The sequence below is a fragment of the Mirounga leonina genome, unplaced genomic scaffold (genome assembly GCF_011800145.1).
Source record: "Mirounga leonina isolate KUSES-001 unplaced genomic scaffold, KU_Mleo_1.0 Mir_125, whole genome shotgun sequence".
Taxonomy (NCBI): Eukaryota; Metazoa; Chordata; class Mammalia; order Carnivora; family Phocidae; genus Mirounga; species Mirounga leonina.
In genome coordinates this window covers 18,192,948-18,209,438 of record NW_023270305.1, presented here as the reverse complement: position 1 = coordinate 18,209,438, position 16,491 = coordinate 18,192,948, and the positions used below count along the sequence as shown (strand labels likewise).

General features: G+C 38.6%; 1 long non-coding RNA gene across 1 annotated transcript in view; it reads left to right on the top strand.

Moving 5' to 3' along the window:
• The window catches only part of LOC118007744, a 56,540-nt gene extending 44,630 nt beyond the window's left edge, over nt 1–11,910 (top strand). The window contains exon 3 of the long non-coding RNA XR_004678475.1: nt 11,601–11,910. This is a non-coding gene — a long non-coding RNA (uncharacterized LOC118007744). The remainder of the gene's footprint in view (nt 1–11,600) is intronic.
• Nucleotides 11,911–16,491: the final 4,581 nt, after the last annotated feature.

The window sequence follows — 16,491 nt, the reverse complement described above, 5'->3', positions numbered from 1 at the left end:
AAGAGTTGGATGCTTAACCAACTGAGCCACCCAGGTGCCCCTATTTGAGATTTTTCTTGCTTTTTGAGGTAGGTCTGCATTGCTATATAATTCCCTCTTAGGACCATTTTTGCTGCATCCCAAAGGTTTTGGACCATTGTGTTTTCATTTTTGTTTGTTTCCATATATTTTTTTTATTGCTTCTTTAATTTCCTGGTTGACTCATCCATTCCATAGTGGGATGTTCTTTAACCTCCATTATTTATGGTCTTTCTGAAAATTTTCTTGTGGTTGGAAAATATGCATGGTATGATCTCAATCTTTTTGTACTTTTGAGGACTGATTTTTGACCTATAATGTGATCTATTCTGGAGAATGTTCCATGTGCACTTGAAAAGAATGTGTATTCTGCTGCTTTAGGATGAAATGTTTGAATATATCTGTTAAGTCCATCTGGTCAAAACCATTGTTTCCTTGTTGATTTTCTGCTTAGATGACCTGTCCATTGCTGTAAGTGGGGTGTTAAAAGTCCCCTACTCTTATTGTTTATTATCAATCAGGTCCTTTATGTTTGTTATTGTTTTGTATATTTGAGTGCTCAAATTGGGGGCATGAATATTTATAATTGTTAGATCTTCTTGTTGATAGACCCCTTTATTATGATGTAGTGCCCTTCTTTATCTCTTGTTACAGTCTTTGGTTTAGAATCTAGTTTGTCTGATATAAGTATTGTTACTCTGGCTTTCTTTTGACATCCATTTGCATGATAAATATTTCTCCAGGTATCTTCAGGTCTGAAATGTGTCTCATGTAGGCAGCATATTGATGGGCCTTTTTTTTTTAATCCATTCTGACAACCTATATCTTTTGATTGGAGCATTTAATCCATTTATGTTCAGAGTAATTACTGATAGATATTAGTTTAGTGCCATTTTATTACTTGTTTCATCATTGTTTCTGGAGTTTGTCTCTGTTCCTTTCTAGTCTTTGTCAATTTTGGTCTTTCTTTCCCACTCAAAGAGTCCCCTTTAATATATCTTGCAGGGCTGGTTTAGTCAAGAACTTCTTTAGTTTTTGTTTGTCTGGGAAACTCGTTATCTCTCTTTGTATTCTGAATGATAGCCTTGCTGGATAGAGTATTCTTGGCTGCATATTTTTCCCATTCAGCACGTTGAATATATCATGCTGCTCTCTTCTGGTCTGCCAAGTTTCTTTGGACAGATCTGCTGCTGACCTCATTTATCTTCCCTTGTAAATTAGGGACTTCTTTTGTCTTGCTGCTTTTAGGATGTTTTCTTTATTTTTTCAAATTTAACTATGATATGTCTTGGTGTTGACTTGCTTTTGTTGATTTTGATGGGAATTCTCTGTTCCTCCTAGATTTGGATGTCTGTTTCCTTCCCCAGATTAGGGAAGTTTTCAGCTATAATTTCCTCGAATAAACCTTTTGCCCCCTTTTCCCTCTCTTCTTCTGGGACTCCTATGATACAAATATTACTACGCTTTATGGAGTCATTGAGTTCCCTAAGTCTACATTCGTAATCTAATATTTTTCTTTCCTTCTTCTTCTCAGCTTCATTATTTTCCATAATTTTATCTTCTATATTACTTATTCATTCCTCTGCTTCTTCCATCCTTGTGGTCATTATATCCAGTTGGTTTCAAATCTCAGTTATTGCATTTTTCATTTCAGCCTGACTAGTTTTCAGGCTCTGTGGTTAGGGACTCCCTGGTGTCTCTATGCTTTTCTCAAGCCCAGCTAGTAACCTTATGATTGTTCCTTTAAATTCTGGATCACACATATTACTTATATCTGTTTATTTTTTAAAATTTAATTTAATTTTATTATGTTAGTCACCATCCATTACATCATTAGTTTTTGATGTAGTGATCCACGATTCATTGTTTTCGTATAACACCTAGTGCTCCATGCAGTACGTGCCCTCCTTAATACCCATCACTGGGCTAACCCATCCCCCCACCCCCCTCCCCTCTAGGACTCTCAGTTTGTTTCTCGGAGTCCATAGTCTCTCATGGTTTGTCTCTCCCTCCGATTTCCCCTGCTTCATTTTTCCCTTCCTTCTCCTAATGTCCTCCATGCTATTCCTTATGTTCCACAAATAAGTGAACCCATATGGTAATTGACTTTCTCTGCTTGACTTATTTCACTTAGCATAATACTTATATCTGTTTAGATTAACTCCCTGGCCATGACTTTTCCTTGTTCTTTCTTTTGGGATGAATTCCTCCATTTTAGCATTTTTGTCTAGGTCTCTGTCTTCTTCTCTGTGTTAGGAAAGCCTGCTGTATTTCCTGCCCCTGAGAGTAATGGCTTCACGAAGCAGAGGTCGTGTACTGTCCAGCGACTGGCACTTCAGGAAGTATCTCTGATGTATCCTGGGTACGGCTGCTGTGTTTTGGCTGCTCCTTCCCTCAGGTCAGTCCTCTGCAGAGTTTTTCCTTGCCTGCAGTGGGGAGTGTTTGGACCTTGGCCAGAGTGTGGTGAGTTTTAACTAGGTGTGCTCTGGTCTGCTTTTTGAAAGATGCCATTTCCACTAGAGCTGAAGCTTTGCAAGAACTTTATGGTCAGTGGATGTGGTGCCTGCCAGGGTTTGTGCTGGTCTTCTGAGGGAGGGGCCCGCTGCTCTGGTTCTCAGGCACACTTGCCCCAGAGGAGCGGCACTTGCAGAATGCAGGGGTGGGGGTGAAGGGGTGGGGCTTGGTGTAAGTGGTTTAGGCTGACACCATTGGTGTTGTGCTGCTTACTGAAGTTAGTTTATGCTAAGGGGTGGGGGAGGGAAATGGTGCCAGCCAACTCGTTTGTCCCTGGAGAGGTAATGCCACCTCTCCCAGATGTTCTCTAAGAAGTGGGAACCATTTCTGCCAGTACATCCCAGGGGATCCTCAGATTGTGCCATCTGCTCCCAGGCTCTCTGCTCTCCTTCTTCATAGGAGCATGCAGCACCCTCCGAGCTCCACACTGGCCATGCCACAGACCTCTAAAACTCCAGTCTTTGAGCCCCGCTGGTTGTGAAAAAAAATAAAACAAAACACCCCCCACGAAAATCAGCCCTTTTCATTTCCCCAGTCAATGGCTTTGGGGATGTGTTTTCCTTGTGCAACCCCCTGTGAACTCCTCTCTTTTTTTTTCTCTCTCCCTCTCCTCTCTTCATGACCAGGGCTCCTTCCCCTCTGCGGCACCTGCAATCCATTTCTCCCCCAAATCACAGCTCTGCACATCCTACCTTCCACAAAATTTACTATCTGAACCATTTTTAAGTGTGCAGTTCAGTGTTATTGAATACATTTGCATTGTTGTATGACCAACACCACCTTCCATCCCCAGAGCTCTTTTCATCTTGTGAAACTGAAACTCTGGGCCCATTAAACAATAATAACTCCTCATTTCCCCTCCTCCCAGTCCCTGGCAGTCACCATGCTACTTTCTGTCTCTATGATTTTGACTACTCTAAGTACCTCATATAAATGGAATTATTTGGTATTTGTCTTTGTGTGTCATCTTCCACTTTTAAAGCAGGGAAAATTTGTTTTATACCCTAGTTTTTCTCTCTTGTGCTTCCCCCACCTCTCTCTCTCTTTCTATCTTTCTCTTTCCATATATATATATATTCCTCTAGTATATTCCTCTGTATTCATATATACATTCTCTAATATATTCCCCTCTCTCTCTATATATGAATATAGAGGAATATATACATATAATATATATTAGCTTATATGATATATATGGTAGCTTATATGATATATATGAATTATATCATATAAGCTATCATATGTATACTTAGATAGTTAGATATAGTTATTTCTTTGGTGTTTATATCTCTAATATGATGTATATCTCTTTTCCCACATGTGAAGCTTTTCAGAATGTTCATGCAAAAGACAGATTAAACACATTTTTGTTCTCACTAAACTGTCCAAGAGGGACACCTGGGTGGCTCAGTTGGTTAAGCATCTGCCTTTGGCTTACGTCATGATTTTTTTGAAGATTTTATTTATTTTAGAGAGAGAGAATGCAAGTGGGGGAAGGGAGGGAGGGAGAGGGAGATAGAGAATCCCTATCAGACTCTACGCTGAGCGCAAAGCTGGATGTGGGGCTCGATCTCATGACCCTGAGATCACAACCTGAGCTGAAACCAAGAGGTGGAGGCTCAACCCACTGAGCCACCGACATGCCCCTTAATTCATATTTTCTTAATGAAGTGTTGCTATTTTAACAGAAGCAAATTCTTAGCAAAGAAGTAAATCTCAGACATCAATGAGTAGATAAATGATATTTATGTTGGTGGGGAAGTGTGGGTAGAGATAAAAATTCCAAATCCCAGGCCACAGCCCAGACCAATTAAATGAGAATCTTGGTGAGGTGGGCTCCAGACATCAGTGTTTTTTACATCTCCTTCAGTGACTTAAATGTGTAGCCAAAGTTGAGAGTCGCTGTCCAAAGTAGGGACTAAGGCAGTGACTCACAGTCATGCCTACACATTAGAATCAACTGGGGAGGTTTAAAAAAAAAAAAAAAAAGCCTAGTGCTTGAGTTCTGTCTCAGACCAATTAAATCAGAACCTTTGAGGAATAGTCTGGGCAATAGTGTCTTTAAAAAAAAAAAAACTTCCAGGAGATTATAATATAAAGCAACTGAACTCCTCTCCAAGTGAGGAAAACCACTATACTAAAAGATGGACATTCTGAGAAATTAGCAATAAATCTATCATCGTATTCTAAAAGCAAGACCCATAATTCAGTTTATGGGTGAATTTTTTCAAACTTAAAACAAAAAATAATTGTGATGCTTCATATATAGTTTGTGCTTATGGAAAAAAAAGTGGAATGCTACTATAAAGCAAAATGGTGACCATGGTATGATACTGGAATATAGTGAAAATATGGAGAAATAGCAGAGACTAGAGAACTTAGAAATAGGCCATAATTTATATTAGAATTTTGGACGCTCTTAGTATAAAAGTAATTTGCATTTAGTGTAGATCATTTAAAAAATAGAAACAAGCAAATGATAATAAAAGTGACCAGATATAATCATTCTTTTTAATGTGTACCATTTATTTTTTTCCTTTTTAAATTTCCATATTTAAATGCATTGTACATAGTTTAAAAAGAACTTTATTGTAGAGAATTTTCAGCATACGCAACAACAGTCTGAATAGTATAATGATCTCCATTTCCCAGTTTCTTCACTTCTGTAATTATCAACCCATGGTCCATCTTATTTTATCTAAACCCTACTCCATATCTCCCTCTCCTAAATCATTGTTAAAGCAAATCCAAGATATTATATCATTTTATCCATAGTTATTTTTTTCAGTTAATATGTTGTGAATATTTTCCATGTCACTAAATATTTTCCTATTACTTAATTTTTAATGGCGATATAGTATTTCATCATATGAATGTATCATTATTTATTTGGACAAGGCTCTATTGTTGAACATTAAAATTGTTTCTAGTATTTTATTATTAAACACAGACCTTTAGTGATTATCCTTGTAAAAAAAAATACATGCTTGATTGTTTAACAAAATCAATTATTAGAAAGGGAACTGGTGCTCAAAAATTTGCATGTTTTAGACACTTTTTGACACATTTTATCAAATTGCCCTGTAGCAAGCTTGTATCCTATTGGCCCTCTATGAAAATGTCTTCTCTTGCACATCTTTGCCAATATTGAGTATTATTTCAAGAAGCCTTCACCAATTCGATAAGTAAAAAATAGTATTTTATTATTACTTTAATTTATGTTCTTATTTCTAGTGAGAATAGACTTTTTACAGAAAAAAACTTAAATGTTATTGGATTTTGTGTACTGATGGTCACAAATGGCAGGCCCATGCCTAAACCCCTTCCCATCCACAGGCGCCCCAGAGGCACCAATTCTTTTAGGTATTTCTTCTGGTGGTTACTTCGGTATCTCTAAATGATTCAACCTGTATTTATTATTTGTTAATAGTAGACATTTTCTACTAGTTTTCTGTTATAATAGTTGAGAATTTATATTTCATTTCCCACCTTAAATATTTATATCACTCTTTTTTTTAAGTTTATCAATTACATATTAATCTTTTTGTTTCTGGTTCCACTAACTAGAGATTGTTCACTTTGTATTTGCTCAGTTATAGAATTCAAGATTAGAAATCTTTTTCCCTCAGAGCTTTATATACATTGCTTTTTTGTCTGTTGGCATTTAATGTTGCTTATGTGATAACCTAATATCATTTAAATTTTTGTTCCCTTTTGATGACTTGTTTTATTTCCTTTTTCCTCTCACTCTGGAAACATCTAGGATAATTTCTTTATCATTAATATTACTATTATTTTTGGTACCTTGAAGTTGGTTTTTTTTCTTTCACATTGCCATGCACTTAGCAGCCCCACGAGTTTGGTGGAGTTGCATTCCCTCTATAACTTCACCCGAGTTTTCTCACTTTTTTCGTCTTGGACGTCTTTCCCTAATACTTTCTTTACCTGTTACCTTGAGCCTCTCTGCGAAAGACACAAGATCGAGCAATCAATCACTGTTTATAAATTGCTACTGTGAGGGATAAAAAAAACCAGGTAGGCTACATAATCTCTCTAAGAAACTTACACATTGTAACTATATTATTTGGAGAGATGCTCTAAGATCAATAAGTGGCCATGATAAAGTAGAAAATGTGTTTTCCTCAGGATCAGGGACATCATGTGAAGATGGCTTTTGAGTGGGAGCAGTAGTATTAGGATGTACTACTATTAGTCATACAATAAGTAATATTTGGAACATGCATTTTTGCTTACTCCAGTGGGTGAATCCTGTGTTAATCCTCAATACAGAAGAGGCCACAGATTAATCATAACTAAGTAAGATAAATTCTCAGAGGGACTGAGGAAATGTGATTTTTGTTTATTTTTCCTGATGGTCTGATGCAGTCTGGGACAGAACTAAATGAGAGAGGGATTGACAATAACAATGAACTTTCCCACACGTTTGATGTCTTAAATGAGCTTTGGAAGTGGCTGCTTCTTACTCTATTTGAAATTAACCAAAGCTTCTGGTTGCACACAATAAGTTCAGCTTTGTTAAAAGTAATGGACATAACCAGCAATCCCATGGGCATCATAAAATATAATTTGCCAAGCTTCTACAGAGAAAGAAGAGATAAGATCTGAATGCAAATGAAACAACACAAGATAAGCCGAATTTTTATCAATTTCTTTTTAAACATTTAAAATCTATATTGATGTTATTTTTATATAAAATGTTTGATACATAGAAAAATCTGTGTAACATGTATGTAAGTTATTAATAAAGTGAATAGCCATGAACCCATCACTCAGTTTAAGACCTAGAACATTACCAGTACACTGCAGTTTCCCATGTCCTTTTCCCTCTTGTCCATGTCCCTCCCCTCCCCTCAAAAGTGAATGTGATTCTAGATTTTAACTTATCATGTTAATTTTGAAAAACTTTTTTGGGGTCAAGAAATAGAATATTGGAAGAAACTCAGAAGCTTTCCTGAGCACTTTTTTGGTCATAAACCCTTCTCTTTCCCCGAAAGATAATTATTAACTTTAATAGCCATCACACCCTTACTTTTCCTGTTAGTTTTACTACTGAGGTATGCATCCTTAAACACCATACTGTAGTTTTGTCTGGTTATGAACTTTATGAAAAGGAATCAAAAGTATGCACTTTTTGGTCTGGTTTCTTTTGCCATAGAGTGTTTATTTTCATTGTTATATAGTAAAACATTGTATATACAATTGTTGATGGACATTTGGTTTGTGTCTAATTTTTGTAAAGCACATGGCTCACATGTGTGAGTACTTCTGTAGGGAATATCATCAAGAGTAAAACTGCTCAGTCATAGGTTGGACATATCTTCAATTTGAATAAATAATGATAAACATTTTCCAAGATAGTAGAACTTGGAAATTTAATCTCTCACCAGGAGTCTATGAAACCCCATTTGCCCACACGTTACCAACATTTGATATTGTTACACTTTTAAATTTTAGTCTTTATGAAATCACAGAAAATATATATGTTGGTCTGTGTACCCCCCCCCATTCCAGAGGTTAGGCACAGAGCTTCTAAAACCTTGCAAATAATTTCCTAAGTGATAGCAACACTAGTTCCATTTTTTTGTTTTAATATTTGATCATTGGGTTATACTCAAGTTTTGCTATTATGGACAATGCCACAATTTTTATAATATTTAATGAAATTATTTTTTAAACAATCTAAATAAATGGAGACATATGCCATATTCATGCATAAGGAGATTCCATATTGCAAACATGTCCGTTTTCCCTGAGTTGATTTATAGATTCAATTCACTTTTCAAACAAACAAAAAACCTCAACAAGCTTGTTAATCATGTTGTATTTGAGTGAAATAATTTTTGCATTCCAGTGAGATAATTGATTCACTCAAATATTCTCAATGATATAATAAGTGAAAGGTGGTTGGGAAAGGATATTTACACAATGCCAAGGTATCATGCCACAGCTTATTTGCTAATTGCAACGGGAAATGCACTTTTACAATGGAGAGGTCTGGCAGTTACTCTCTTACCAGTGAACAAACTCAGCATCAATAATGGTGGGACAGTCAATCATGATGTGACTCTTGATGTGATGCAGTATAAAGTACCCAACAATAAATATGACTTATTTGTGCCAAAAGTATTGAATCTGAATTTAACCATACTCTCAAGACTAATTTCCCACTTACAGGAAATATAGGATATAGAGGAAAAAATTAAATAACATTCTCCAGAAATTATCAGACAAATCCAGAATGTAGGACAGTCTATAGGATAACTAACCTGATAGCTAAAAAAAAGTCAATGTTATGAAAAAAATGGCAAGGGGACTATTCTAGAATAGAAGAGACTTAAGAGACATAATAATCAAATATGATGTATGTGCCTTGACTGGATCCTATTACAAAAAACCCACTAATTTTTGAAGACATTTTTGGAGAATTGTGGAAATTTAAATATGGATTGAATATGAGATGATTATAGGGAATTGCTAACTTTCTCAGGTGTGATAATGGCATTCTAGTTATGGAGGAGGGGACTCATATTTTTAGCAAATTAGCACTGAAATCTTTAAGAGTGAAATGTCATAATGCCTATTTTCAAATGTATAGAAATGAAAATAATCTCTACAAATACACTCACATATAAGTAAAGCAAATTTGTCATATATTAAAAATTATTGAATCTAGGGTTCCTGAGTGGCTCAGTCGGTTAAGCTTCTGCCTTCGGCTCAGGTCATGATCCTAGGGTCCTGGGATCGAGTCCCACATCAGGCTCCCTGCTCAGCGGGAAGCCTGCTTCTCTCTCTCCCACTCCCCCTGCTTGTGTTCCCTCTCTCACTGTGTCTCTCTCTGTCAAAAAAATAAATAAAATCTTTAAAAAAAAATTATTGAATCTAGGTGGTGATTATACAGGTGGTCATTGTACTATTCTTTCTGTATGCTTGAAATTTTCATAAAAATCACAGAAAACCACATCAAATTGGATTATGGAAACTTCAGTGGGAATTTTCATACAACTTAGCAAGTTGATTTTAAAATTTATATGGAAGAAAGGGCCAGAAAAAACCTTTTTCATGGAAAAGGGTGATAAATAGCCAAGACATAGTTGAAATAGAACCAGATGGGGACATTTATTATAAGATATGGTAATTAGGACAGTGGTATTGGCCAGTGATAGATAACAAGCCAAGAAGAAGATTAGGGATCCCAGGAAGAGATCTTAAATTTATGGAAACTTCATATATGACAGAAATGGTGTTGCAGATAAACAGGCAAAGGATAAACCATTCAGTAAATGGGCTGGGACAATTAGTTTTCCGTATGGAAGAAAATGAAGTTGGATTTCCATATCACATCATACATAAAAATCTATTCTAGATAGATTGTAGTTTAAATGTGAAGGGCAAACTTAAAAGAGTATCTTAGAGAGTAACTTAGAGAGTCTCTTTATGACTTCGGGGTAGGAAAGATTTTTTTTTTAAGATTTTATTTATTTATTTGACAGAGAGAGACACAGCAAGAGAGGGAACACAAGCAGAGGGGGTGGGAGAGGGAGAAGCAGGCTTCCCACTGAGCAGGGAGCCCGATAAGGGACTCGATCCCAGGACCCCAGGATCATGACCTGAGCCGAAGGCAGATGCTTAACAACTGAACCACCCAGGCGCCCCTAGGAAAGACTTTCTTAAAAAAAAAAACATACAAAATCCTTAACAACAATAGAGGACTGAAATACGATATTAATTTTAGGAATCTGTACATAAAAAATCATAAAATGAAGAGACAAAACAAACTAGAAGAACATATTTTCATATATATATAACAAAATTAAAGGATAACATGTGAAATGCAAAAAAACCCACAAAACAACAACAACAAAAAACCCTTAAAATCAGTAAGAAAAAGTTAACCCAACAGAGAAGTAGGCAAAAGATGTATTTGATAGAGAGATTGAAAGAAGTTGAACGTTTGATTTTGAATGTCTCAGTTCTGAGCCCAGCATAAGGCAATAGTAGTAAACAAAAGAGATAAATAACCTTGCCCTTGAGTGACTAATATTTTAGTGGGTAACATTGGTAAAGAGAAATAAGAACTCAAGACTGAAAAAGAAACTGAGTCAATGGTGTGGTGGAAAGAGAGCAGGCTCTGTGGTCAAACTCCTGGATACAGTCCCAGCTTCTCCTCTGACTAACTCTGGCATCTTGTGAGCATTACTCCAATTCTTCAAGCTTCCGTTTCCTCTTCTGGGAATAGCAGCATCCACCCCATATGGTTGTTGAGAAAGTTAAATGAGATGATGATACACGCAAAGCACTTAGCATGGTGCCTGTTATATAATAATCACCCAATAAATACTAGATCTTCTCTTCTTGATCTTCTATTATTAATAACAATCCCACTGAATGGCTCTAAGTTAAATCCTGAAACCACCACACAACATTTTGCAACACATTTGCACCATCAATGCCGGGCAAGTGGACTGTGGATCCTGTGGCTGCCCTGCTTGTTCCCGGAAACTCAACTGGTGCAAAGTCAATTTCAATTACTTAGGGAATAAACCAAGCAGGCACTCATAGAGAAGGGCATTGATGAGCTCACTGGTGAGAATATAAAGAATGAGAAGAAAATCCAGAGAAAAGAGTGTCTCCCTTAAGGGACGAACAGAGGCAGTGAATCCCATAGAAGACACTGAAAAGCAGCCACAAAGAGTCAGAGAGACAACTGACAGGGCAGTGATTTGGAGCTCAGGGAAGAAAGGGCTTCTGGGAGGGAGGGGGTGATTGACGGTGCCTCATGCTGCTGAGAGGTGCATTAAGGACTCACAAATATCTTCTGGGTTCAGCAAGGAGGAGGTTGTTTATGACCTTGCTGAAAACAGTTTTGCAGGGTCAGGACGAGGGGAGGAAGGGGGACAGAAGCCAGGTTGCCTTGGGTTGTGGAATTGGTGGGAGGCAAGGGTGGAGGCAATGAGTGTCTCTCAAGATCATTGGTTAGGAGGGGACGGAGAGAACCAGAGGGACGTGGACTTAAGATACCCAGGAGGTTTGTTTTGTTTTGCTTAAAGATGGGAGAGATTTGAGGATATCTAAATGCAGACGTGAAAGAACCTGAAGAAATGAAAAGTTTGAGAAGTGGGAGCGAGAGAAGATTCTGCTGTAGTAATAACCTCCTGAGGAAGAAGAGCAAATGTGTATGGAGAGTCTACTGCCCAAGAGACATACTGAAAAATAGAAGATGGTCCCTGACTGCCACAAAATACGGGGCCAAGGCAAGTTGTTTTACCTCTCTTTCTCTTCCACTCTCTTTGCCCAAAGTGGTAACGTCTTTTAATTGGAAAAAAGAGGACTGAACTTAATAAATATTTTCAACTTTAAGTAAATTTTATGCTGTGAAATATAAAGTATTAAGAATGTTCTAAATGTTCTAAATCCTGAACACTTTCACCTGGGACATGTTCTCAGAATTACATCTCCAATGGTAGCAAATCATCACGAACAGATTTAGGGAGAGGCACACAAGGGACCCCAGAGTTCTTTTTCTGATGGTGGTGATGGGCCAGAGATGTTAGTTATATCATTTTTCTTTATAGTTACTCTTTATGGTTTTCTTTCTATATGTGCTTGATATTTAATAAGAGCAATTATAAAACTGCTTTGTAATAGAGCAGAAGATGTGTTTTTAATGTTGCAGTTCTTAGATTGGATAGTGGGCTCATGAGTATGTGTTTTATAGGCATACACATACATTTATACTTTTGTATGTATCAAATCTTACAAAACACAATCCGTTTTGAAGTTAAAACCGGAGAGAGGCAGGTACTCCATGAACTTGGTGAAGATTATCAGTCTGGAAATCTTAATTAGGAAATTCCTGTTTCTGCGTGGGGATAGGTTTGGGGAGATGAGGAGGAACGGGTGGGAGGAGGAATTTGCTTCTGAGTCAGAGTTATGCAGTCTTTGCGTTGGCCTCTGTGCTCTGTGGTTCGTTGCCATAGGTGAGGCCCCATAAGCCTTGGGTCAAGTGCCTGGGGCCACTGGGTCTAGTTGACAGACTGGGTCAAGGCTGATGTAACGCATGTGTCCTTACCTGGTCTCTAGATGGGGACGAAGGAGTAGCCACATCCTTTGAAATGTTGATGCTGCAATGGCAGTCCTCCAATATACAGAACTGGCCGAGAAGCAGCAGAACTGAGGTGGGAACTGGACCAATTCCAGACAGCACGTGGATGCTAGCGGGAGGCGATAGGTGGGGGTTATCCCAGAGTGGTAAATCTGAGAAACAGCACTCCTGTGGCTCCTCCTGAAATCACAGCCTCCTATTTCTGCCTTCTCTGGACCAGCCATGGCTGCTGCCGGCTTCAGGGCACAACGGGAGGGGGGATGTGGAGGGTGTTGATGCTAGTGAAGTATTTGGATTCCCAGGTCTCTCTCCAGACGTGCTGCCTTCTGATCTCTAGATGATGACTCTAGAATCTTTTTAACGGTCTTATTTGGGAAACAGGCACAGAGGAAAGTGCATCCTAAATCTGGGGGTTTGGCCTGTTAACCTATTCTTCCTTTGGCCCTCTGCTGCAAATGTGTGCTTTGATTTGTGCCTGGTGATTTCCACCCCAGCATGATTGCAGACTCTGTAGTAACACGTGGGCACCTTACTGTGATAGAAATATAGAATGTTGTAACTCAAAGGACCCTTTCAAAAGTCAGGGAAAGGGACAAGTACCTACTATTCTCTAGAGAGCATTCCAGACACTTTTACAAGCATTATCTCATTTATTTCGGATAGCCACCTCCAGTGGGTAACATTATTTCCTTTTATACAGAAGGAAAATGAGGCTCACACAGGTTAAGTAACTCACCCCAAATCTTAGCTTTGCTAAGACTTATTTGAACACTCTTTGGTTGACATTGCTTTTGAGATCAGCAAGATGCTTGATCTTGGGGAGAAATAAACAAAGCACAGAGATGTGAAGTGACTTCCTGGAAGTCACATGGGGAATTATAGCAGATCCAGGGTGGGTCCCAGGACCCCAGGCTCTGTTCTGGGGCGCTTCCTATGAAGTTGTGCAGGCGCCTTCCTGTGGGAGGAAACCAGGGTCCTGTGAGCCCCATCGAGATCTCCTGCATCGAGTTCTTCCTGGTGGAAATGCCTCCCATGGAGGTTTGCTCTCTGGACCGTGTTCTGTCCTTCTTGGCTAGCTTCACCGATCAAACTCAAACACATGTCTCTCTGCCAACATCTCAGATCTTTTTTTTTTTTTTTAAAGATTTTATTTATTTATTTGACAGAGAGAGAGAGATAGAGCAGGAACACAAGCAGGGGGAGTGGGAGAGGGAGAAGCAGGCTTCCCGCCAAGCAGGGAGCTGGATGCGGGGCTCAATCTCAGGACCCTGGGATCATGATCTGAGCCAAAGGCAGACGCTTAACGACTGAGCCACCCAGGTACCCCAACATCTCAGACCTTTATATTATCTGTCTCTCATTTGCTATTTCCTGTACATGGGTAGAAAATAAGAAAAGTACAGTTGACTCTTGAACAACTCAGGTTGAACTACAAGGGTCTACTTCTATGTGGATTTTTTTTTGATAGATACTGTACTGTAAATGTATTTTCCTATGATTTTCTTCATAATATTTTTTTTCTAGCTTACTTTATTGTAAGAACACAGTATATAATACATATAACATACAAAATAGGTCTTAATTGACTTTATGTTCTTGGCAAGGCTTCGGGTCAACAGTAGGCTATTAGTAGTTAAGTTTTTGAGGAATCAAAAGTCATATGCAGGTTTTTGACTGCACGGGGGTCAGTGCCTTTAACCCCTGAGTTGTTTGAGGATCAACCGTGCATCAAAGCAAATGTTTATAAGAGTCAGCTTTTTTAGATGAGGTTTTTACAAAAGTTTCTCTTGAGATAGAAGTTAGGCCTTTTGTTTTAGTGGTTGCCTATGAAAACTTGCCTTGTTCTCATTAAAAAAGTACAGGAGGAAGGTTGCCAGGCGGGGGCAAAAATGCAGAGAGGTAAACGACTCAGTGGGCAGCAGGCTGTGTTCTTTGACCGGTGAACTTCCTCAAGGTCACGGTTTGTGCCCAGCAGCCTCAGGACACCGCAGGGAGCATGGACCTGCACATTTCTCCTCCTCCTCCTCTTCCTCCTCACCCCCATTCCAGAACCTCACAGTGTTCTGAGAACATGCTCTGAGCTTGCTTCTTTCCACGCCGTCTCTCATCAAGTCCCCTCCGCCAGGGATGCCCTTCCTGATGTTCTCTCAATGCCTATTCCTGCTCTAAAACCAAATTTGAATTCTGCCTCCTTCATGAACATTTTTTTGTCCCTCCTGTGGAGATAACTGCACTCCCACATCAGACTTCCCAGCATTTGGTGTCTCTTACCTGTTCCACTAAATGTTACCCTGTTTTGTGCTGACTTCTGTTTCTGTCTTAGCTGCAGGATCAGAAGTTCCTTGAGGGTGAGGAATCCCGTGTTTCTCATCTTGTTTCCCTGCACTGCCTAGCACGGTACCTTCTAGGGTAACATCAGTGATTAAGGGACACTGTACTAAACCTCACAACAGGATCTCTGACATGGAGCCCAGCATTGGAAACACTGGGATGGCCTTCCACCCCCTAATTTCTGAGTGCCTTCTATCTGAGAAATCTTACAGCTACTCTCCCACAGTCCTCAACTTCTTCCCGTCTTTCTGCAGCTCTGCTTCTTTCAAAGAACCAGCTTCTAGTTTTGTTGATCTGATCTGCTGTGTTTCTGGTTTCTAATTCATTGATCTCTGCTCTAATCTTAATTATTTCTCTTCTAATGCATGGCTTAGGCATCGTTTGTTGCTTTTTCTCTAGTTCTTTAAGGTGTAGAGTTAGTAACAGACACATGAAAAAGTGTTCATCATCATTAGCCATCAGGGAAATTCAAATCAAAATCACACTGAGATACCACCTTACACCAGTTAGAATGGCAAAAATTGACAAGGCAAGAAACAACAAATGTTGGAGAGGTTGTGGAGAAAGGGGAACCCTCTTACACTGTTGGTGGGAATGCAAGTTGGTACAGCCACTTTGGAAAACAGGGTGGAGGTGTCTCAAAAAATTAAAAATAGAGCTACCCTATGACCCAGCAGTTGCACTCCTGGGTATTTACCCCAAAGACACAGATGTAGTGAAAAGAAGGCCCATATGCACCCCAATGTTCATAGCGGCAATGTCCGCAATAGCCAAACTGGAAAGAGCCGAGATGCCCCTCAACAGATGAGTGGATAAAAAAGATGTGGTCCATATATACAATGGAATATTACTCAGCCATCAGAAAGGATGAATACCCAACTTTAAATCAACATGGATGGGACTGGAGGAGATTATGCTAAGTGAAATAAGTCAAGCAGAGAAAGTCAATTATCATATGGTTTCACTTATTTGTGGAACATAAAGAATAGCATGGAGGACATTAGGAGAAGGAAGGGAAAAATGAAAGGGGGGAGATTGGAAGAGGAGACGAACCATGAGAGACTGTGGAGTCTGAGAAACAAACTGAGGGTTTTAGAGGGGAGGCGGATGGGGGCATGGGTTAGCCCAGTGACGGGTATTAAGGAGGGCATGTACTGCATGGAGCACTGGCTGTTATATGAAAACAATGAATAGTGGATCACTACATCAAAAACTAATGATGTAGTGTATGGTGACTAACATAACATAATAAATTAAACAAAACAAAACCCAAAATATATCCTACAAAACTTTAAACAAAGGTATGCAACAATTTTTCCCTCTTTGGAGTAAAAGTGCTGAAATAAAAAAAAAAGAAATTTCTTTTTATTCTTTTGGGTTTAATTTGCTCTGTTTTTCTAATCTATTGAATCTGATACTTTAATAATTGACTTTCAGTTTTTCTTCTTATTTAATATACACATTTAATATTATGGAGTCTTCTTTAAGTACTGCTTTAGCTGTGT